The following is a 24844-nucleotide window of genomic DNA, read 5'->3' as shown; positions in this document are numbered from 1 at the left end:
TTCAACAACTGGTGTTGGGAAAACTGGACAGCATCGTGAACTTATAATGAACCTGGACCACTTTCTTACAGTACACACAAAAATAAATACAAATTGAATGAAAGACCTAAATGGGAGACAGGAAACCATCAAAATCCTAGAGGAGGACACAGGCACCAACCTCTTTGACCTTGGCCAGAACAAGTTCTTACTAGACATGTCCCCAGAGGCAAGGAAAACAACAGCAAAAATAAACTATTGGGATCTCATCAAGATAAAAAGCTTCTGCACAGCAAAGAACAAATCAACAAAACTAAAAGGCAACTGACAAAATGGGGGGAGATATTTGTAAATGACATCTCAGATAAAGGGTTAGTATCCAAAATCTATAAAGAACTTACCAAACTCAACACTCAAAAAATAAATAATCCAGTGAAGAAATGGGCAGAAGACATGAATACATATTTTTCCAAAGAAGACATCCAGATAGCAAAAAGACACGAATAAAGATGCTCAACAACACTCTTCATCAGTGAAATATAAATCAAAACCACAATGAGATACCAACTCACACCTGTCACAATGACTAAAATTAACAATTCAGAAAACACAAAATGTCAGCAAGGATGCAGAGAAAATAGAAACACTTTCGCACTGTTGATGGTAATGCAAACTGGCGCAGCCACTCTGGAAAACAGTGTCGAGATTCCTCAAAAAGTTAAAAACGGCACTATCCTGTGATCAAGCAATTGCATTTATCCAAGGATACCAAAGGTATCCAAAGGATACCAAAATGCTGATTCGAAGGGGCACGTGCATCCCAATCTTTATGGCAGTCTTATCAACAAAAAACAAATTGTGGAACAGCCCAAATACTCATCAACACATAAATGCATAAAGGAGAGGTGGTAAATATATACAATGCAATATTACTTAGCCATCAAAAAGAATGACATCTTGCCAATTACAATAATGTGGATGGAACTACAGTGTATTATGCTAAGTGGAACAAGTCAGTCAGAAAAAGTCAAATATCCTATGATTTAACACATTAGTGGAATATAACAAACACAACATATGGAAAGGAAAAATAAAATAAATCAAATCAGAGAGGGAGGAAACCAGAAGACACTCTTAAATACAGAGAACAAACTGAGGGGAAGTGGGGGAGGTGGGCTAAATGGCATGTGGCCATTAAGGAGGGCACTGGGTGAAATGAGAACTGGGTGTTATATGTATGCGATGGTTCTCTAATTCTACTCCTAAAATCAGTACTACATTGTATGTGAACAGACTTGAATTTACATTAATATAATACAAGAAAATTATATATAGAGAGAGACTACCTCAAAATACCAAGCTTCTGCACAGTGAAGGAAACAATCAACAAAACAAAAAAGCAACCTACGGAATGGAAGAAGATATCTGTAAATGACATATCCTCAGGGTTAGTTTCCAAAACGTATAAGTTTTTTTTAATTGTTTTCAAATTATCAGTAGAGAGTGTGTCCATGCAGTTCAGCACACTGTTGGGTGAGAAGCAAAACTCGTGTCTTCCACTTGTATATTGTGGTAAGATCTCACTGAACATGAGACCCACACTCTTCACAAAATTTTAACCATACATTACAGTGTTGATAATTACAGGGGTAATGATGTGGAGACCCCTCTAGAACTTAATCATCTTGCATAACACAAAATCATAGCCCTTGAGATCTACTCCTCACTGACCCTCCCTGCCAGGCCCTGGAAACTGGCATTTCACTCTCCATTTCATTGTTATCAAAACCCAAATTCAGCTGCCTGTTACTGGAAAGGTCAATGTTCATAGTTTTAGTTTGCGTGGGAAAGGAATTTGAGCTATATTCAGAAGGCCAGCCACTGGGGAAAAGGCAAACTCTTGTCCAAATGCCAACTCTGAGGCTTCTCCCTGACCCAGGGCGTTTTAAAGCAGTAGAGGGTACTTAATCAAGCAAGGGAGTGCCATGGTCAAAACCATCTTTTGATCATAGGCAGACTCCATGGTGCAACCTGCAAAGTAACCTCAACTCCCCTCCATCTCCAGCTGAAGAGGGAACCAAACTACATGGGAGGAGACTGCCAGAGGCCAGGAAAGAACCCCCATAAGGGATTAGAGGAGAAAACCCCTGGGGCTCACACATGGTCAGCAGTACTTTCTGTTCTCTCCAGCTGGCATAAGAAAATACTAAAATACAACCTTGTAGTTCACCAATCATCACTCAGAATACTGACAAATGTTTTCGTCAGTGAACTCAGAGGAACCTTCAAAGTAAAAACCAAAAGGATCAAATGGCTTGCAACTAATAGCCAAGGAGAATAAGACACACAAAACTACAAAGCGATTTTTTGCATCACCCATAAAGGTAAAATTGACAATGTTTACCTCCACATCACAAGGAAGCAAAAGCAGTGGTCTCTGTAATGAGGAAAAGTAGTCATCCAAAGAAAGTGACCCAGCAGTACCACAGGACATGGATTTGGTAGAGAAGTTCAGGGTTTTATAACTGCATAGCCCATATGCAAGTAGCTGGAGGAAAGATTGAAGGTGTTGACTAGAGCCATGCCTCTGGGTCCAAATCCCTACCCATGTCCATGTGACCACTCTTGACCATGGCCCACCTGACCCTCCCACATCCACCCCAGCTTAACTGATGTGCAGGGTCACACAATGCCACACCCTGGGACTGTTGCCGAACCCCACAGGTGGCCCCCAGGTGCAGGGTGCTGGCCACCTGGCACAGCCCTCTGTTCTGTCTGATGGTCTAGACCTGGCTTTGCTGAGGATCCTCCATTTATCCATTCTCACTGGCAGATGTCCCTGAGCAGGGGCATGAGGCTGGCAGAGGGCCAGGTCACCCTGAGGGCGCCCCTCTTGCTGTTTGCACTCTGGGCAGTGCTGGCTCCTGTGCAGGGTTCTCAAGGGCATCCCACATGGTGCTACATCTCCTCTGAGATGGTAATTCCCAAGAAGGAGCCGCACCACAGCAACGGCATTCAGATGTCTGGCTGGCTGTCCTATAGCCTGTGTTTTGGGGGCAAGAGACATGTTATGCACATGCGGCACAAGAAACTCTTTTGGGGGGCGCCTGGGTGGCGCAGTCGGTTAAGCGTCCGACTTCAGCCAGGTCACGATCTCGCGGTCCGTGAGTTCGAGCCCCGCGTCAGGCTCTGGGCTGATGGCTCAGAGCCTGGAGCCTGTTTCCGATTCTGTGTCTCCCTCTCTCTCTGCCCCTCCCCCGTTCATGCTCTGTCTCTCTCTGTCCCAAAAATAAATAAAAAACGTTGAAAAAAATTAAAAAAAAAGAAGAAAGAAACTCTTTTGGTCCAGACTCTGCTGATGATGACTCCGGATGCTCAGGGAGCATCCTGACTACAATTTCATGCCTCCAGACTGTTACTACCTCGACTACCTGGAGGAGATTCCTCTTTCCATGGTCACAATCGACACAGGCTATGGCAGCCTTGAAGATATCATGAAGTTGGATTAACTTGCCTATGAAATGAGACCCCTCGGTGATTTCCAATGGTTTGAACACTTTGTTTCTCAGATAGTCGCAGACATCTGTGCAATGGGACCTACATATAACCTAGGATATAAGGAGGACAGGGGACCCCCTGTTCCTCAAGGAAATGCCAGTGCAGCCCCAAGGATCTCTAGTAAGTTCTGTTCATCCCATCATGGAATTTTCAAAGGACTTGCTCTCAGTTTCAAAACAATGTATAGTGTGTTAACCACATGGAAAAAAGTGCCCAATTCCGAATAAGGCTAGTTAGCTTAATTGAGTCAATATTTCATGGTATCGATGTAAGTTATTGGTTTCATGGTCATTTATAGTGAGAGACATCAAGCTCACGTGGGCAATTATGTGTTGCATCAGAGTCCTTTTGTCTCTTCAATAGGATGAGTCAAAGTATTTTCGATTTCTTAAAACACATTCACCCTTAATGTGATTTGAGATGGGCCCCATGAGGTTCATTGCACTCCAGTTGTGTATTCTATATGCCATCCACCAGTGGGTTATATGCCATCATTCTGAGTTATTTAGGCAGACATTATTGACTCTTGTCTGTCATAGCAACACATCAGATGGCAAGAAATTCTGGCTTGTGCATTGACACTGATGAATGTGCTTGCCAAAAAAGATCCAACTGCCTTAGGACCCAATTAACTGGTATAATAGAAGCTTTCAGTAACTGTTCCTTCATTCATATGCAGCACATAATGAATTGTGGAACAGGCAAGTGCCTGTTCAACACTGAAATGGTGCATTTAAATAAAAGCCTGACCCACTATCATTATGGTAACTACATAGTGGATCTAGGAAAGCAGTGTGACTGCAGCTCATTCAACCAGTGCTACAGCAATGTAGGCTGTATTCGTGATTGTATCTGAACCCCTGGGGGCAAAGGTAATACAGGCAGACACTATACAGACTGCACCAACTCCGCTGCTTGGACACCCTGCAGACCAATCCAAAATATACGTCATCTTCCAGAGTTCTGCCATGGGGTGACCTTGGCGTACCCTGTGACTTCCATATGCAAGATGGAACCGCGGGCACTGAAGAGGGATGCTGCAATCATGGAAACTGCACTGACCGCACTAGTCACTGCCAAGAAATCTTTGGCAGAAATTCTGGGAAAGATGAAGATGTCTGCTCTACCATAAATCACAAAGGCAGCCGACATGGACACTGCAGAAGACCCCGGGGAAGTCAATGCTGAACCTGTTCCCCTACAGGCGTGCCATGTGGAAGGCTGCAGTGTAGGAATGTCACACATCTCTCTCAGCTGCAAGAACATGTTGGAATCCATCTGTCGGAGATCCAGGGTTCTGATGTTTGGGGCTGGATTCACATCGTAGCACAGGAACAACCCAGATTGGTCATGTGAGAACTGGTACTTCCTGTGCTTCTTGAAAGTTCTGTCGGGATACCTACTGCACTGGAAGTGGGGCTCAGCTGAATTACGACTGTATCCCAGAGAAATGCAGTCACAGAGGGATGTGCAACCATAACAGGAACTGCCACTGCCACACAGCCTGGGATCCTCCATGATGCACGGACAAGGCACTGGTGGGAGCACAGACTGTGGACCCCTCCAAGAAGAATTCAGCCAGTCAGGCAAAGTCATGAATCCATGGTATATCTCAGAGTGGTTTTTGGTCACATTTACGCCATAATAGCTGCATTCCTCTTTGTTGTTTCTGGAAATGTCAGAACTATAAACAGAGAAAGTTAAGGAAGAGATTTTTGGAGAAGACAATCCATAATTTAGCCTCCAGACCCCTGAACAACTATAGACAATGCATCTGGTGCATCTGTAAAAATACAGTATTGAGGCGGCACAGCTGACATCCACGTTTCCAAGGGTCTGTGGGAGACACAGGGGTCCTCAGGCACATCACAGCTCTGACACCAGGTCTCTCATGGGTCACCGACCAGCACTCTGAAATAAAACTTGAAAACTGCATGCTTGTGGCTTTTATGGAGTTTTTAAGCCTGTAAGAGCCCAAACTGAGCCTTAGTTTCTGGGAAGAGGACCTGAGTCACAGCTGTGTCTTGAGCGGAAGTGTCTGGTTCCAAAATTAAGAGAAGGTGACGCAAGCTCCTTTATTAGCAACTTCATGAGTTTTCTCCAAAACTACGCTGTTGTGGACTGAAAAGTTTCTCATTCTCCGGTAATCTGTCTTCCCCCAGTCCCATGTGGGCTCAGGATAATGGAGGGCTACCACCCACCCATACTGCCTGTCCACACGGGGGTGTCTGCGGGCTGTGAGGGAAGAGGACTGGCATTAGGTTCCACCTAGCGCAAGCTGTGCCTCTCTGGAGAGCAAATTTCCAAATGTGGGAGACTGAGACCATGAGGCTGAAAGGAGCACCCCATACATCAATCAGCAAGGTAGGCACAAGTGTCTATGGATGACTCTGGCATCCAGAGGGAGACTGGTAAATGTGAATCTCTGCTCTCTTTCTCTTGCCTACTTTTCTGTGAGTTTAACCTTACATAAGAATCTGCCTAGGGTTCCTACTTTGGTTTTCCAAGCACCTTCTACAATAACACAGAGATGAGCCTGTGAAAGTTAGCGAATTCAGCCCCATCCGCTCCCAAGAAATCCTGTACTTGCTACCCTGTTTTCTATGTCCTGATCATGGCGAATGTGGGATGGAGGCCTGCCCTTCCCTGGGTCCTTGTGCCCTCTTGTTCCGGGCTCTGTAAGCCATAAATCCTGTGCTTCCATTTCCTTTGTTGGGGGTGTACTGAAACCCCACCTTCAGTCACAAGGGGCCCGCACATCTCATGTACCCCAAGCGAGAGCTCAGATGCCTAGGGAGCTGCCTGTCACCCACTGTGACTTGCTGTTGCCACTTCCTTCAGCAGGTCACAGTCTACATGTTCTTAATTCAGTCCAGAAGCTGAGGTCCCACAATACATTTGTCCCCAAGGATGGGATTGGGAGCCTAGCTGATGCCCCCCTACAATGCCTTAGACCTAAGAATGGCTCACTCATTCCTCACCCTCACGTCTCAGCTGCTGTGGGAAGGAGCTGGTGCTTGCTGCTGGTCTGTAGCTTTGATTTGGGCTTATGCCAGGTGTTGCCAGAAACCCTCACCCTAAATTATCAATGCCATAAAAGGTCAGACTCCCTGCAGAGACCAACAAGCAGGCACCACTCTGGGTGCAGGGGTGTGTATTTCTTATTCACCTCCAAAGGAGGTGGACACCGAGGGCAGTGTTCCTAGATTAGTGTCGAAGAAGAGGCCAGCTGCTTGGTCCACTGTGTTGCGGCCAGCACCGTGGTGTTGTGCTTGACTAGCCAGCCCTAGCTAGTGATGGAGGCAAATCTACAAGGAGCATCATGGCACCCAGGTTGGAGGACTTGGCCAAGGCAAGCTCCCCCTAGTGGCTGCAATCCTCGCTGCTGTCGCCAATGGCTCCCCACCTGTCAGGTGTTGAGTGGGACACCTCAGTGTGGGAGGCCACAGAACACGACTCTGGGAAGAAATAACTTCTATCCCAGATTTCCCCTGTCACGATCCACTACACCTACATGTCCAAGGACCAGCGTGAGAGACAGAAATGGTGACAGGCACTATACCATCAAGGGAATGCAAGGCTTCCTGGAATCATTTGTCCAAAGGGAGGGAGACAAGGACATTGATTGGCTTTTTTGGGTCTTCATCATTGGCTCCAAGCTGTTGTTTACAGCACTTGACATGCTGCAGGTGACTGGATTGGTCCAAGACTGCCAAAGTTATCATTCACTGAAAAACTCAAAGTATCCACAGCATGTTTACAGAGACACCCTAGAGGAGCCTCCAGACTTTTCACTCTATCAAAAGACCATGACAAGCACACCAAGGCACAGGGCAGGAGACACAGGCCAAAAAAAAAAGGGGGAAGCCTCTGAGGAAGACACTCCCCAAGCCCCCAGAGCCCACAGAGGTAGGAAGAAAGAAGCTCTGATTCCTGGGACTTGGATTTTTATGGCATGGCAGCACAGGCCCACTGGGAGAGGTCAAGCCCAGGTGACGCCATCCAACTCTAAGATAGAATGGGGACAATTCAAAGAGTGTGGGGTTTTTGTTCTTTGTTTTTGCCTTGTGTCATGCGCCCAAGATCCTTGACCATTTCCAACCTGGAGGAGAGGCCCTTGACAACACCATCTAAGGAGCTCTTCATGAAGGACCACTATGACCTTAAGTCTGTGCCATTACATGCACAGTGGGGGAACAGGACGACATAGGTTCCTGTCCACGTGACAAGAACCTGATCTCAGGACCCACTGTGGAGACTTCCGGCGGAGGAGGGCATGCATCCATGCTGATAAGAACCGGTTTCAACAGGACCCCCTGTGGAGGATTCCAGAGCACGAGGGCCCAGGTCCACAACGAAAAGAACCCGGTTTCGTCAGGACCCGCTGTGGAGGATTCGGGAGGACCCGGGCCGGCGTCCACACAGACAAGGACCCAGTCTCCTCAGGACCAACTGTAGAGGATTCAGAGGGACGTGGCCCTGCGTCCACACTGACAAGAACTCAGCCTCCACAGGACCTGCTGTGGAGGATTCGGGAAGACGAGGGCCCGCGTCCAAACGACAAGAACCCGGTCTCATCAGGTCCCGCTGTGGAGACTTCAGGGAGACGAGGGCCTGTGTCCACACCGACAAGAACCCGGTTTCGTCAGGAACCACTGTGGAGGATTCGGGAGGACCTGGGCTTGCGTCCACACAGACAAGAACCCGGTCTCCTCAGGACCCACTGTGGAGGATTCAGGGGAACGTGGCCCTGCGTCCACACTGGGGGACGTGGCCCTGCATCCACACTGACAAGAACCCGGTCTCCTCAGGACCTGCTGTAGATACTTCGGGGAGACGAGGGCCCGTGCCCACCCCAACAAGAACCCGGTCTACTCAGGACCCACTGTGGAGAATTCGAGAGGATGAGGGCCAACATCCAAACCTACAAGAACCCGGTCCCCTCAGGACCGGCGGCAGAGGATTCGGCAGTATGAGGGCTCCGTCCATGGTGACAAGAACCAGTTTCATCAGGACCCGCTGTGGAGACTCTGTGTGGACCAGGGCCCACGTCCTCACCGACAAGAACCCGGTCTCCTCAGGATCCGTTGTGGAGACTTCGGGCGGACAAGGTCCCGTGTCCACACCAACAAGAACCCAGCATTTCAGGACCCACTGTGGAGGATTCGGGAGGACCTGGACCTGCGTCCACACGGACAAGAACCCGGTCTCCTCAGGACCCACTGTGGAGGATTCAGGGGGACATGGCCCCGCATCCACACTGACAAGAAACCGGTCTCCACAGGACCTTCTGTGGAGACTTCGGGGGGATGAGGGCCCGTGTCCACACCAACAATAACCCGGTTTCGTCAGGACCCACTGTGGAGGATTCAGGGGGACGTGGTCCTGCGTCCACACTGGGGGACGTGGTCCTGCGTCCACACGAACAAGAACCCAGTCTCCTCAGGACCCGCTGTGGATACTTCGGGGAGACGAGGGCCCGTGCCCACCCCGACAAGAACCCGGTGTCATCAGGAACTGCTGTGGAGGATTCAGGGGAACGTGGCCCCACGTCCGAACCGACAAGACCCCGGTCTCGTCAGGATCTGTTGTAAAGGATTCAGGAAGACGTGGCTCTGCGTCCACACTGACAAGAACCCGGTCTCCTCAGGACCCACTGTGGAGGATTCAGGGGGATGTGGCCCTGCGTCCACACTGGGGGACGTGACCCTGCATCCACACTGACAAGAACCTGGTCACCTCAGGACCCGCAGTGGCGGATTCAGAGGTACATGGCCCCGCGTCCACACTGACAAGAACCCGGTCTCCTCAGGACCCACTGTGGAGGATTCAGGGGGACGTGGCCCCGCGTCCACACTGGGAGACGTGGCCCCGCGTCCACACTGACAAGAACCCGGTCTCCTCAGGACCCACTGTGGAGGATTCAGGGGGACGTGGCCCCGCGTCCACACTGGGGGACGTGGCCCCGTGTCCACACTGACAAGAAACCGGTCTCCTCAGGACCCGCTCTGGAGGATTCAGGGGGACGTGGCCCTGCGTCCACACTGACAAGAACCCGGTGTCCTCAGGACCCGCTGTGGAGGATTCAGGAAGACGTAGCCCCGCGTCCACACTGACAAGAATCCGGTCTCCTCAGGACCCGCAGTGGTGGATTCAGAGGTACATGGCCCCGCGTCCACATTGACAAGAACCCGGTCTCCTCAGGACCCACTGTGGAGGATTCAGGGGGACGTGGCCCCACATACACACTGACAAGAACCCGGTCTCCTAGGGCCCACTGTGGAGGATTCAGGGGGACGTGGCCCTGCGTCCACACTTGGGGACATGGCCCCGCGTCCACACTGACAAGAACCCGGTCTCCTCAGGACCCACTGTGGAGGATTCAGGGGGACGTGCCCCCACATCCACACTGACAAGAACCCGGTCTCCTAGGGCCCACTGTGGAGGATTCAGGGGGACGTGGCCCCGCGTCCACACTGACAAGAACCCGGTCTCGTAGGGCCCACTGTGGAGGATTCAGGGGGACGTGACCCTGCGTCCAAACTGACAAGAACCCGGTCTCCTCAGGACCCACTGTGGAGGATTCAGAGGTACATGGCCCCGCGTCCACATTGACAAGAACCCGGTCTCCTCAGGACCCACTGTGGAGGATTCAGGGGGACGTGGTCCCGCGTCCACACTGACAACAACCCGGTCCCCTCAGCTCCCGCCAAGGGAGGAGCAGGCGAGGAGAAAGCCAGGCCCCGGGAAGAGGAGCTTCCGGAACCTGGAGGCTGAGGGGGGCGGTGTTCGCCAGACCCTGGGGGGAAAGGACCCTGCGCGGCTTCGTGCGCGGTGACACTGTGTCCCCCGCGGGGCTTACCTCACCGGCGCCGGGCGGCGGGGCCGCGCGGCCGTCTTCCTGCTCCGCGCCCACTCGGTTCCCGCCGCTGCCTCATGCGGTTCGCGGTCCAGGAGCGGGCTCCCCTGGCGGAGCTCGCACTCCCGCCGCTCTGGCCTCGCGGGTCCCTTCGGCCTCCGCGCGGGGCGGGGTGTCCCTCCCGAGTCTGCCACGGCGCCGTGGGGACTTCTGTGCGACACCCCGGAGCTGCAGATGGCTCCGGGCAGGACAGACGTGCTCACAGGGGCGGTTCCTCTGCGGCCAGGAGCACAGAGCAGCTCTCCGCCCTCGTGCGTCTTCCTCCGTTTCTGTCCCCAGTGCCCTGTCCTGGGACAGCAGGCCTGCCACCTCCTTGCTGAGATTTCCTCTGGGGCACGTCGTTCCTTCTGCCGCGGTGGCAAATGGCACCGTCTCTTCCGTTCTCTTTCCGACGGGTCGTCAGGAGCGTGCACACGTGCACGTGGTGTGTGTGTGCTGCTCTCCTATCCTGCGAGTGTCCTCGTTTCTCCTTCCGTTGCCCTTGGAAATAACGCCGCCAGTTATGTTACCAGCCAAAGTGGGTTTCTTCAGGAGTAGCGGAGAATTGCCATCCGGGCCCACAAAGCTGTGGCAAAACCGCGGCCGTGTGGGGAGCACACGGAGAGGAACGCTGTTTCGCGGAGAAGAGGAAGTTGGGAGCGTGGTTTTGAAGCGAAGTCCGCAGGAGGAAAGCAGGGCTGCAGGGCGGGCAGGCGCCTCCCGGGCCCAGCTGCAGGCGCGGTGGGTTTCCTGCAGGGGCCGCAGGGCACAGCTTCCCCTGGTGGGGCCTGAGCCTGGGGCTTCTCTCTGCGGAGGGTTCTAATCTTGGGTCTGTAGCCCTGGGTTGTTCCCGAGCCTGACCCTGGGTGGTGGGCTCCGCCTTCCAGCCTCCCCTCCCCGCCTCCCGAGTCCACTTCCGTGAGATGTCCCTTCATTGGTTTTCGCAGTTCTTTTTTTTTTTTTTTTTTTTTTTAATTTTTTTTTTTCAACAGTTTTTATTTATTTTTGGGACAGAGAGAGACAGAGCATGAACGGGGGAGGGTCAGAGAGAGAGGGAGACACAGAATCGGAAACAGGCTCCAGGCTCCGAGCCATCAGCCCAGAGCCTGACGCGGGGCTCGAACTCACGGACCGCGAGATCCTGACCTGGCTGAAGTCGGACGCTTAACCGACTGCGCCACCCAGGCGCCCCGGTTTTCGCAGTTCTAACAGCTTCTTAGTGGCGTCTTCTGGACAACCGGAATTCCAAATCCCACTGCTTCCGCTGCACCCAAGACACGTGGCCACCAATAGAACCCTCCCACGTGCCTCTGGCTCACGTGCTGCCTCCTGCAGGGCCCGTGGCCTCTCCGCCTGGGTGAGCTGGGTCTGGGCGTGGGCCTAGGTCACAGCGTTTGACCCCTCTCTTGCTTCTGTCATGTGGGGCTGACACTGTTGTTTGCAGGAGTACCTTACTCTGTGATTTCAGACGTGCATTGAACGTGTCACGGCAGCGCAAATACGCTTTACCTGGACGCTCGTTTCTTTACCGCGTTTGCCACTTCACATGAGATACTTTGGTGCGTTTTACCCCAAACAGGGACACCCTCCCGAGAAACCAGCACAGAGCCCCAAATGAGGAAATCCCTGCGTTTCCACATTAGACCCCAGACCACAGGCCCACTTCAAGTGTCCCCACCTGCCCACTGTGAAACATCTTTTCCCAGTCTGATCTGGGTTCTTTTGGGGAAGTGCTCCTGAGACATTCCCCTATCTGTGTAACCTGGGGGGATTTAAAGAGCAAGGTGGTTCCTGGGGCTCCTGGGGTCTCAGTCTGCTAAAGGCTGAGTTCACATCAGGTCATGATCTCCAAGTTGATGGGTTCGAGCACCTGCTTCTGGCTGTGTGCTAACAGCTCAGAGCCTACAGATTGCTTGAGATTCTGTGTCTCCCTCTTGCTAACACCTCCCCCTATCATGACCTGTCTCTGTCTCTCTTTTTCAACAATAAATAATTAATTTAAAAAAAAAAGAGCAAGATGGTTCCTGAGTGGCCTTTTCGGGATGGCTTCTGTCACTGAAGATGTTTTCTGCATTCACCCATGTTGTGACGTGTATCAGTCCTTCCTTTTTAAATTCTTTTTTCCAACGTTTTTTTTTTTTTTTTTAATTTTTGGGACAGAGAGAGACAGAGCATGAACGGGGGAGGGGCAGAGAGAGAGGGAGACACAGAATCGGAAACAGGCTCCAGGCTCCGAGCCATCAGCCCAGAGCCTGACGCGGGGCTCGAACTCACGGACCGCGAGATCGTGACCTGGCTGAAGTCGGACGCTTAACCGACTGCGCCACCCAGGCGCCCCATTCCTTTTTAAATTCTGATTAAATGTATGTAACATAACACTTACCACGTAAGTCACTTTAAGCATACAGTTGTCTGGCATTAACTGCATTCACACTGTTGTACATCCATCTCCAGAACGTTGTCATGTTCCCCTAGGGAAACTCTGTGTCTATTAAACCCTAAATCCCAATTCCCCTTTCCCCTCAGCCCCTACAGCCACATTCTACTTGGTGTCTCTGAGTATGACTTTTCTGGACACCTCACTTAAGTGGAACCATAGTGTATTTTCCTTCTGTCACTGGCTCATTTCACTCAGCATAATGACTGCCAAGTTCAGTCGGTGTGCAGGTGTGTGTCAGAACTCTCTTCCTTTTTAAGGCTGAATCATATTCCATTGTGTATATACTACATTTTGTTTATTTACTCACCTGTGAATAGTTACTTGGGTTGCTTCCATCTTTTGGCTGTTGTGAAGAAGCTGCTATGAATACAGGAACATGAATACCTGCTCAAGGCTTTGCTTTAAATTCCCAGATGTAAGTGCAGATGTGGAGTCCTGTGATAGCTTTCTGAGAAACCAGTATTCTCTACAGCCACAACATTTTACTTTATTTCTTTGTATGACAGAATAATATTCCTGTTTAAGGGTCTGCCCCAGGTTGTTTATCCATTCACACACCTATAGGTATTTGCATAGTTTCTACAATGTGGCTATTGTGAACAGTACTGCTATGTATGTGCACATGCACTTTGTTTAAACAACTGTTTTCAATCTTCGAGATATACATCTAGGAGTAGTATTGTTGGGCCATATGGTAATTCTATGTTTTTATCTTTTTTTTTTGGGAGGGGGAATTGCCAAACTCTTTTACACATAGTCTCCACCATTTTACATTTCCACAAGCAAGGTTGAAGGGTTCCAATTTCTCAACATCTTTACCAACATTTGTTATTTTATAGTTGTATTGATTAGAGCATTTTTAGTGCGTGAAAAAGGGTATCTCACTGTGGTTTAAATCTCCATTTCCATAAGGACTATTGATGTTTAATATCTTTTCAAGTGGTATTCACCATTTGTATGATTGCACTGGGGAAAGATATATCCAAATCCTTTGTCCATATTAAAAATTGGGTTGTCTTTTTGTTGATGAGTTGTAAAAACTCTTTATACATTCTGCATAACAGGCTCTTACCAGACAAATACTGTGCAAATATTGTCTTCCATTAGGCTTTGTCTTTTCACTTTGGGGATAGCATCTTTTGGTGTACAAAGGTTTCTAATGTTGAGAAACCTAATTTTATCTACTTTTTCTTTCCTTGCTTGTGCTTTGCTGTCATCTCTAACAGCATTGCTAAACCCAATGGTCATGAAGATTTATCTCGATATATTGCTTCCAGGGGTCATAATTTTACATTTAAACTGTTGATCCATTTTGATTTGATGTTTGTATATGGTGTGAGATATGGACGCAATTTCATTCCTCTGCACATGGATAGCCAGCTGCCTAGCACCCTTTATTAAAAATACCATTTGCTCCCCAATGTCATGTTGTCTGCTCTTGTCAAAATTCAGTTGACTAAAGATGAAGGGGATTATTTCTGGGTTCTCCATTAAATATCACTGACCTGTACGTATCTTTATTTTGTAATGTTTATTTATTTTTGAGACAGAGAACATGCAAGGCCCAGAGAGAAAGGGAGAGATAGGAAACTGATTGGTGTGCAAAGGAAAGGGTTTGGATAGACCTGAGAAGGATACATTTCTTTGACCTGTGGTTACTCGGTTGTCCTGTAACTTCATTATGTTCATCTAAACTCATAGAATCTTATAATAAACATGGTCATTTACCATATTTAAGTTACTCCTGTAAATATATCATTACTTTCATTATTAGATAAAATTTTGTAAAATTATTTCTATAAATACTTATGTCTTCACACTCTGTATTGTGTTCCTTCTTAGCTTGGTGGTTATCTGATGACCATATAGAGTAGATAGATAGGATGGACCAGTTGTGTAGGGGGGACAGATTTAGTTCAGTTCATGAAAGTGACAGTTTCTAAGGCAAGACTGTGGGGTCAAGGGGCTGAGATGGGGTGCAAAATAATATCATGGGAATGAACTCAAGGCTATTGTGGAGAGAGTCTGTCATGTTTTACCTATACAGTTCTTTCCTCAATGCGAATTTTTATTAGGAGACCTGCCAACCTAATAAACTGTTGTTAAATCCACAGGAAATGAATGGAAGAGTCCAGAAGGAGGCTGGCAGGTGGTGTATGCAGGGATGGAGCCTGGTGGGCAGAAGCCTGGTGGTTGAGCAAGGGCCTGGAAGGAGCTGTAAATGTTAGGCGAGAGGGACGATGGTCCAGATCCAGGACAGAGCTCTTGTCCCTGCACACCCCAGAGCTCAGGACATCCTGGGAAGGGAGACGCTGGGAACAAATGGGAATGGAAGCCAAAGCCCCAGAGGGAGGAGGAATCTACAAGCAGGCATGTGTTACCCCATGTGGAAGCTGTATTCACAAAATATTGAAGTTGGGGCGCCTGGGTGGCTCAGTCGGTTAAGCGTCCGACTTCAGCTCAGGTCACGATCTCGCGGTCCGTGAGTTCGAGCCCCGCATCGGGCTCTGGGCTGATGGCTCAGAGCCTGGAGCCTGCTTCCGATTCTGTGTCTCCCTCTCTCTCTGCCCCTCCCCCGTTCATGCTCTGTCTCTCTCTGTCTCAAAAATAAATTTTAAAAAAACCGTTAAAAAAAATTAAAAAAAAAAATTGAAGTCATAATTATTTATTTTGTATATCTCAAGTTGGTGTCAAATATTCTTTTCCGTATGAAATTATGGTCTTTTAAAAAATATTGCCAATAGTGGATAATTTCATTCAAATACATTCATCATGATGTGAATCCTCTATAATGACTTTAATATAACATAAAAGTATCTATTATCTATCTATCATCTATCTACCCTCTATCATCCATCACCTATCCACTTATCATCTATCTACTATCTAGCATTCTGATCTCTATTTGAAGTGTATTCAGTTAACTGAGCATTTATCCTGTTGGCACATGCCTTCAGGACTAGGAACACATTTTCTGCAATTTCTATAGGCTCTGGATTTTTAGATTCCAATGATGTCCAGGTCAGCCAATCCATTTTCATTAATGTGGTTGTTTTAGTGCCATTAACTTCTAACCTCAGATACTGGTGGTCTCTGTCCATATCAGTGAAGAGTCCCCCACTTTTCTGTGACATCTGTGCCTCCTCCCTGAGTTAACAGCCCCTTTTGTTGGATGGGGATTTCTCAGGAGATGGAGACACCAGACATTCATGGGAATCATATCTGCAGGTGACAGAAAGGTGTCCATGTCTTGGTGTCTGTGCACTTAAAGATGTCGGCACTGCTTCCAAGCTTTGCAGATGACTGAGGAAGCAAACCCCATCAGCAGAGAACCATCAAGATCAGAAGTCTCCAGGTGTGCCCATGCTTTGCAGGTGGTTGTCAGGTGAGGTTAATACATCAGTGTGGAAACTAAAAGAAATATGATCCTGGGAACAAGTGTCCTTTGCTTGTTATATTTACACCAGACTGGACATCAATATAGATTTTTCCTATGCAGTTATGTGTGGAATGACTGTTAAAATTGAATGTACTTAAAGACTTGATTTGGAAAGTTTTCTGGAGAAAATATGGATCCCTTCAAATATCTTTCGGACAGATAGAGTATAGTGAATTGTGGTCCACTCATTTGTTCACTATCTGATCAGAAAGGTGAGGCCATCACTTGACCTGCCTCCAACACAATTCATAGACCAAGTGTTGCCTTGTCCGAGGACCAACAAGCCTGCGGATCCACAAAGAGATGCCCACAGGTGGACCTGGAAGGACCAGGGAGCCTGACTCACTTTTTGTCCACTTATCAGGACATGCTCCCTCCCACACAGGCAAACTTCTCAAGATCTAGAGTAAACTCCAGTCTCAGGGAGTGGGAGCGCACAGCTCTCTCCTCAGACAGGGATGAAGTCCCTAAGGAAGGCAGAACTGTATTCGAGAAACAGAAGAGACTGTAGGGCCTTCCTTGTGCCTGGTGAGAGGTCCCAAAGGTGAGGGTTTCAGATGTCAGATGTGGGATGATGGGAATGGTTGTGACTGCTGGTGACTGGCCCGGGCTGAGTCTCCTTGTCCCCAGGGGTCCTGCCCCAGGTGCAGCTGCAGGGGTTGTGCCCAACTGGTGAGTGCCTTGCACACTCTGCACCTCACTAGCAGCATCTTGGGGTTCTCCATCTCAACCAGGAATTTTGGTGGAATTGGATCCACCGACCCCAGCAGAGTGGATGCAGTGGATGGTTCACATACTATCATATATTCTATATCACATACTAGGGTCCAGACCACAACAGCCACATGTCAATCAGTTAGGCAGTTTGTTAGGCAAGAGGAAGAGGGATAAAGCAGGTGCTGGCCACACCCTTGGAGGTTCCCCCAGGATTAACAGCAACACAATCAGAACCCCTCTAAGGGTGAACAGGACAGGATAGGCCTAGCCACAGAGCTGGCTCAAACACCACAAAGGACTTCTGAGAGCTGAGCATCGGCCCAAAAATTGCGATTTGCCCTTAGTTTACCTAAAAGTCACGAGGGGGCATTCAGGACAGCAGAGGTAACTGAGATCTGCTGGGGTGCTCAGGTTACCAGGGGGAGCTGAGGACACCAGGGTCGCTCAGTTCTGCATGGAGCACTCAGACCTCCAGGGGGATGCTCAGGTGTCCATGGGGCGTTGAGGTCACTAGTTGCCACTCAGTTCACCTGGGGGCACTCAGGTCATCAGGAACACACAGGACACCAGGAGCCACATAGGGAACCTGGAGGTTCACAGGTCTCCAGGGGCACCCAAGATCTCAGAATTCATATCTGGAACCAGTGGTTCAGGGTCAGGTTTCCTGTGAAGCATCTTTCTCATCATGCCCTGCAAACTTCAACCTGACCAGCAAACAGTACACACTGTTTCCTAAACCATTTACAAACACAGATGTCTTCTAACATTTAGAGTGAACAGTCATATAGTAGTGCCGACCTTGACAGAGACCAAGCTCGGGGATAAATTAACTCTCATATGATCAGACCTGTGCCTCACAAGTACACGGGCCACCATTTAAAATAGATGTAAGTGATTTTCAAACAGAGGAGACTGACTCATTCAAGTGATCTAAACTTAATATATTTGAGCAGCTCCTCTCTCCTTTTATTTTCCTTAAGGTTTCCCTTTGATGCCCATGAAGAGAGAGCATGCGTAAAGACTCTTGTAGTTGTCGCAACCCCACAGCTTCTTCATCAACTCCACGACTTTCTCTCAAGGATTCTCAGTATATACACGTTCCTGTGAGAGAAAAGAGTAGTTTCTACCCTTCACTCCTTTTGTTCTCCATCCAGTTCAGGAAGCCTGAGACAACCAGTGGGGAGGCACACTGAGTCAAGTCTTACAAAACGGTCAGCCAGGGGTCCATTCTACTTAATTAGTTAAGGAATCATCCACTGGATCCATCTGTCTCTGCACCTGTCTCTCCACAGAACATGAGGCCCAGAACTTCCTCACACTCAGCTGGACATGAAGTCAACTGTATGGGAGCAGATTAGGAACTCAGTTTAGTGGGTTATTGCACCGCAGTTTTCCATAGTAGCTACACTATGTTGCACTCCCATCAAGTGAATTCTAGGATTCCCTGTTCTCCACATCCTCAGCAACACTTGAGATGTTCTCGTTGTGTTTGCCTTATTTTATAATAGCCTTGCTATCAGTTGTGAGGTGATATCTCAGTGGATCGGGGGTGGAATTCTCTGATGATTAGTGATGATGAACATCAAGTCATATGCTGGATGGACATTTTTTCAACCTTAATAGCAAAATGGATATTTACATGTTTGACCCAAATTTTAATCAGGTGATGCATTTATTATTATAACTGTGATTTTTGCTATTGATGTGAACTAGTCCCTCCTGTATTTTGGATATTAACTCCTTTTCAATATTTTTAATGTAATGTCTCCCATTTCATAGACTGCCTTCTCACCCTGCTACTGTTTGATTTGCCCCTTTCTAGTTTGATGCAGTCCCCCTGGTCTGCCATGGTTCTCTGTGATTTTGCTTTTGTATCAAATAAATCATTGTCAAGAGAATATCATGATGGTTATCCTGTGTGTTTTCTTCGAAGGCATTTTGGGTCAGGTGTCCTGCTTAATCTTTAATCCATTTTGAGATTTTTTTGTGTTGACGTATATGTATGATGCAAGAGTACGGCCAAATGTCATTATTTTGCATGTGTATATCAACACCATTTTTTTTTCAACATTTTTTTTTTTTAATTTACTTTTGGGACAGAGAGAGACAGAGCATGAACGGGGGAGGGGCAGAGAGAGAGGGAGACACAGAATCGGAAACAGGCTCCAGGCTCCGAGCCATCAGCCCAGAGCCTGACGCGGGGCTCGAACTCACAGACCGCGAGATCGTGACCTGGCTGAAGTCGGACGCTTAACCGACTGCGCCACCCAGGCGCCCCTCAACACCATTTTTTAATGTTTCTTTTATTTTTGAGGGAGAGAGACAGATCATGACCAGGGGAGGCACAGGGATAGAGGCAGACACAGAATCCAGGCTCTGAGCTGTCAGCACAGAGCCTGATGTGGGGCTCAAACCCACAAATCATGACAACAATACATGACTGGAAGTTGGATGCTTAACTGACTGAGCCACCCAGGCGCCCCTAGTCAACACCATGTTTAAGAGACACAATCCTTTCCCCACTGTGCATTGTTGGAAATCTCATACAGGATTTGCTGACTGCATCTGCACAATTCTACATCTTGGCTCCGTAATGAGCTCCACTGGTCTCTATGACTCATTCCATGCCAGCAGTACACCGTTGGAGCTAATGTACGTCTGCAATATATTTAGAAGGAAGAAGTGTTCTCCTTCTTCCAGGTTCTCTCCTCTTCATGACTTTTTTTTACTTCCATGTGTTTTGTGGTTACATATGAGTTAGTATATTTTTCACATTCCTTTAAAAAAAAGGCATTGGTATTTTCATTGAGATAAAAAGATAAATATAAAATTAACATAAAAAGATACAGCAGAGGAAAAAAGACTATCACAAATACAGAAAACAAATCAACTTCATTAAAATTTGAATTTGGAAAGATAAGTGAAATTTAAAAAACATAGGTAGCCTAGGGAAATAGGTAAGATTCAAACAAACGCGATCGGAACTGAAAAAGGAGACATAACTGAACTAAACACATGAAAAGGATCATAAAGGAAAAACTTAGATATTTATAGGTCAACAATTAGATCACCAAGAACAAATTACACATTTTCTAGCATTATATGATCCACCAATATTCTTTCATGCAAAATACAGAGGAACAAAACAAAAATTAGTAAGAAGATATCCTTAATATAAACCTTCACCCTCCAAAAAAAAACAAGGTTTTATTAAAATTCCACAATATTTAAAGAATAATTAATGCCAATACTTCTCAAACTATTACAAATTGCTGATGAAAAAGACCACTCCCAGATGCACTTTATGAGGACACTTTTACTCTCACAACAAAGCCAGAGAAACACACCACAAGAAGGGAAACTACAGGCCAGTGTCTCAGATACACATACCTGCAAAATTCCTTGATTAAGTCCGAGTCTACTGAATTCAACAGCACACTGAAAGGATCACACATGATAATCCAGTGTGATGCATCCCTGAGATGCAAGTTTCCTTCAACATACACAAATGCAAAAATGTGATGTCCTCCATTAACAGAGGGAATGATTAAATCAAAGCCATCCTTAATTTATTCATAAAATCATTAGAGAAAGTTTTTTCATGAACAAAAAACACATGTTCATCATTTAAAAATAATTAAAAAGGAGAAGGAAATTACCTCCACATGATCATGGCCACTATGAAAGCCCACATCTGACAGCATATTGAACATAAAATACTAAAAGCATTTCTGCCATATCAGGAGCCAGGAAATGATGCTCATCCCCAACATAAGTATTCCACATGATAACGTGAAGAATATCTATGCTGCCTCAAACCATATCATCGTGTCACAGTCCTTATTTGGATGAAAGTCACGGGAGAAACAGCCAGTCCAAGGACTCTCAGACCCTCCTTTGTCCCTTGACAGCAGGATATAAATCTCCCTTGGGAAACTCCCCTTCCCTGTACCAGGAGGGGAGAACCATCCTTAGTACCAGAATAAGCAACTCAGGGACAAGAAGGTTGTGCAAACAAACCTAGTTATTTGTTGACTAATTAAATACCCCAAAACCACACCTTTGCCTTGACTCTTGCCAAATCCAATGTTTTGTTGTCTGTAAGTCACAAGTGCCACCTGCTTTGTTCATTCTCTGGGTGTCATATTATTAGGAGGCCCAGGCACTTGCAAAATGAAATTTATTCTCCCCTTTAGATCAGTCTTATGTCAATTGAATCCTTAGACAGGATGAAAGCCCAGAAGAAAAGAAGGAAAAAGTATTCTTCTCCTACAACTGGAAGAAGTACCCACAATCTTTGGCAATAAAAAGAAATAAAAGACATTTAAATCAGTAAGGAGGAAGGAAAATTACTTGTTTGCAGATGACATGATCTTAAACATAACAAAACCCTGGAGATACCACAAAAAATATTAGAACCAGTTTTTTAAAATGAGGAAAAGTGCAGGATGCACAATGAGCACAATGAACAAAGAAAATAAATAAAAATAAACCACCTATGATTCTACACCCCAGCATGGAAATATATGCAAAACAAATAACAAAATTATACAACTGAAAATGGCACAGAATAAAGTACTTGGGATTAAACTTCATAAATTATGTAAAATAATTGTAGAGTGAAAACGACCTTTGTTGATGAAAGACATGTAAAAATGCACGAGTTCCGCAAACATACCTGTGCTCACTGAGTAGAATTATTCATATTGTCACAGCACCATCCACACAACCTAATGTAGAAGTGCATCCCTAAAGCTGCCATTCACTTTGAAAGAATCAAATCTAAGTCTGCAGTGTGATATATATGTAAGAGGACATGCAAATAGGGCCCTCTCTGTGCTGATGAAACCAGCCCAGCCCGACCGTGCAGCTGGGAGATGAGCCCCAGCTCCAGGGGTCCCAGGTGTTCCCATTCTGTGATCAGGACAGAAGACAGACACCTCACCATGGAGTATGTGCTTGGCTTGGTTTTCCTTGTTGCTTTTTTAAAAGGTAATTCATGGTGAACGAGAGAGTGGATATGAGAGAGAACCAGTGGATGTGTGACAGTTTCCTGACCAAGATGTCTTGCGTCTGCAGGTGTCCAGTGTGACGTGCAGCTGGTGGAGTCTGGGGGAGACCTGGTGAAGCCTGGGGGGTCCCTGAGACTCACCGTTGTAGCCTCTGGATTCACCTTCAGTAGTTCCAGCATGAACGGGGTCCGCCAGGCTCCAGGGAAGGGGCTGCAGTGGGTCTGACGGATTGATACTGATGGAAGTGGCACATACTACGCAGATTCCGTGAAGGGCCGATTCACCATCTCCAGAGACAACGCCAAGAACACGCTGTATCTGCAGATGAACCTGAGGGCCGAAGACATGGCCACATATTACTGTGCAAGAGACTGGTGAGGGGACATCACTGGGAGCCCACACGCAAACCTCCCTGCAGGAGGGGATCAGCACCACCAGGGGGCACACACTATGCACAATTCTGCTTTGTGTTGCCAGGAGCAGGTGCAGTTGGAGGTTACAGGCAGGTTTCCTGTCAGGGTCTGGGGCTTCCTGTCCACGCAGCAGTTTCCCCAGGGAGCCTCTCTGGACACAGGATTCTGTGCTTACCTATTAACTCTCTGAACTAGATACCTGTTGTCATAGGAAAACTGCACTAACATGCACAAAAGACACAGATGTTTCCATTGCTTACTCCTGTCCCTCAACATGAGTGAATTACAGATTTCCTGAGGCACAACAGCTGAACCATTAGAGGAGTCCCAAATGCACTCCCTGTGCAGCCAGAACCACAAGCTCCCACAGCTCCCCATTATCTTCACCCAGCCCTTGTCCAATCAAACAACGTGAGACTTCTCTCCTGGTACTTGCTACTCAGGATGTTACATGAGCTACAGCTTTATTCAATTCCTCTAAACAAGAGATAAATCATCTCCATGTATTAGTCTGGATTCTCCTGAGGAACAGAACCCAAAGCACATTGGTTTCCATGACTAAAGAGGTTGGGAAGTCCCATGATCTACTGTCACAAGCTGGAGACCCAGGAAAACCAGTGGTGTAATATGTCTGATTCTGAACTAGGGTCTAGTCTCAGAACGTAGAGATCTGATGATATAACTCTCATAACAAGGGCCAGAGGGGACCACTGTTCCAGTTCAAACAAGCACATGGGAAGTAAAAATGAGGGAATTCTTCCTCCCTCTGCATCAGATTCTATTCACAACCTTAATGGAATGGGTGATGCCCAGACAGAAACCATGGAAGGAAATGCCAGTCTCTTCTGGAAACACATCACAGACATCCACAGAAACAGTGGTGAATCTGGGCACCCATGACTCAGTCAAGAAAACCCATAAAGTTAATCATGACAAGACAACTTCCCGTAAACGTGGAGCTCAAAGACTGAAGACTTGAATTTAAATTAAAAATAAAACAAGAAAATTAAATACATACATATATGAACTATTGGGACTACTTCAAAATAGCACGCTTCTGCACAGTGAGGGAAAAAATCAACAAAACTAAAAGGCAACCTATGGAATGGAAGAAGATATTTGTAAATGACATATCCTCAGGGTTAGTATTCAAACTATGTAAATGTTTTTAAATTATTTTCACATTATCAGTAGAGAGTGTGTCCATGCAGTTCAGCATACTGTCATGTGAGAAGCAAAATTCGTGTCTTCCACTTTTGTTTTGTGTTAGGATCTCACTGAACATGAGACCAACACTCTTCACAAAAGTTTAACCATACAGTAAAGTACTGTTAATGACAAGGGTAATGTTGTGGAGACCCCTCTAGAACCTAATCATCTTGCATAACAGAAAATCATACCCCTTGAGATCTACTCCTCATTGCCCCACCCTGCCAGCCCCAGACAACTGCCATTCCACTCTCCATTTTATTGTTATCAAATCCCAAATTCAGCTGAGTATTTCTGGAAAGGTCAATGTTCAAAGTTTTAGTTTTGGTGGGAAAAGAAGTTGAGCTTTATTTAGGAGGCCAGCCATCCGGAGAAAAGGCAGACTCTTCTCCAAAAGCCAACTCTGAGGGTTTCTGCCCAACCCAGGGGATTTCAAAGGACTAGACGGTACTTAAACAAGGGAGTTCCATGGTGGATACCATTTTCGATCATGTGCAGCCTCCATGGTGCAAGCTGCCAAAGTAACCTCAACTCCCCTGCATCTATCTCCACATGAGGAGAGAAACTCACAGGCATGGGAGAAGACTGCCAGAGGCCAGGAAAGAACCACAATAAGGGATTAGAGGGGAAATCCCCTGGGGCTCACACATGTGCAGCAGTACCTTCTGTTCTCACCAGACGGCATACGAAAAAACTAAAATACAACCTTGTACTTCACCAATCATGACACAGAATACTGGGAAATGTTTCCTCAGTAAACTCAGAGGAAGCTTCAAAGCAACAACCAAAAGGATCAAATGGCTTGCAAACTAATAGCCAACCAGAATAAGACATGTAAAATTATAAAGCGATGTTTTTCAATACGTACAAAGGTAAAATTGACAGTCTACCCCCATATCCCATGGAAGTAGGAAGCATTGGTCTCCATAATGAGGAAAAGCAGTCATCCAGAGAAAGTGAACCAGCAGTAACACAGGACATGGAATTGATAGAGAAGTTCAGTGTGTTATAATTGCATATCCCGTATCCAAGTAGAAGGAGAAAAGATGGAATGTGTTGAATAGAGCCGTGTTTCTGGGTCCAAGTCCCTACCCATGTCCATGTGAGCACTGTTGACCATGGCCCACCTGACTCTCCCACATCCACCCCAGGTGAACTGATGAGCAGGGTCACCCAATG

At 47.1% G+C, this 24844-nt stretch overlaps 1 long non-coding RNA gene and 1 gene segment (V, D, J or C); one reads left to right on the top strand and one right to left on the bottom strand.

Moving 5' to 3' along the window:
- The window catches only part of LOC131518026 (immunoglobulin heavy variable 3-74-like), a 91985-nt gene that overhangs the window by 34439 nt on the left and 32702 nt on the right, over positions 1-24844 (top strand).
- On the bottom strand, positions 17728-24556 carry LOC131517876 (uncharacterized). Its single transcript, XR_009264879.1, has 3 exons — positions 24534-24556; positions 22184-22373; positions 17728-18132 (listed from the first exon to the last, which is right to left on the bottom strand). It is a non-coding gene; the product is annotated as an uncharacterized LOC131517876 (long non-coding RNA).

The sequence above is a fragment of the Neofelis nebulosa genome, chromosome 7 (genome assembly GCF_028018385.1).
Source record: "Neofelis nebulosa isolate mNeoNeb1 chromosome 7, mNeoNeb1.pri, whole genome shotgun sequence".
Classification (NCBI taxonomy): domain Eukaryota; kingdom Metazoa; phylum Chordata; class Mammalia; order Carnivora; family Felidae; genus Neofelis; species Neofelis nebulosa.
Note: the sequence above shows the minus strand (reverse complement) of the source record. Positions and strands in the feature narration are given on the sequence as shown.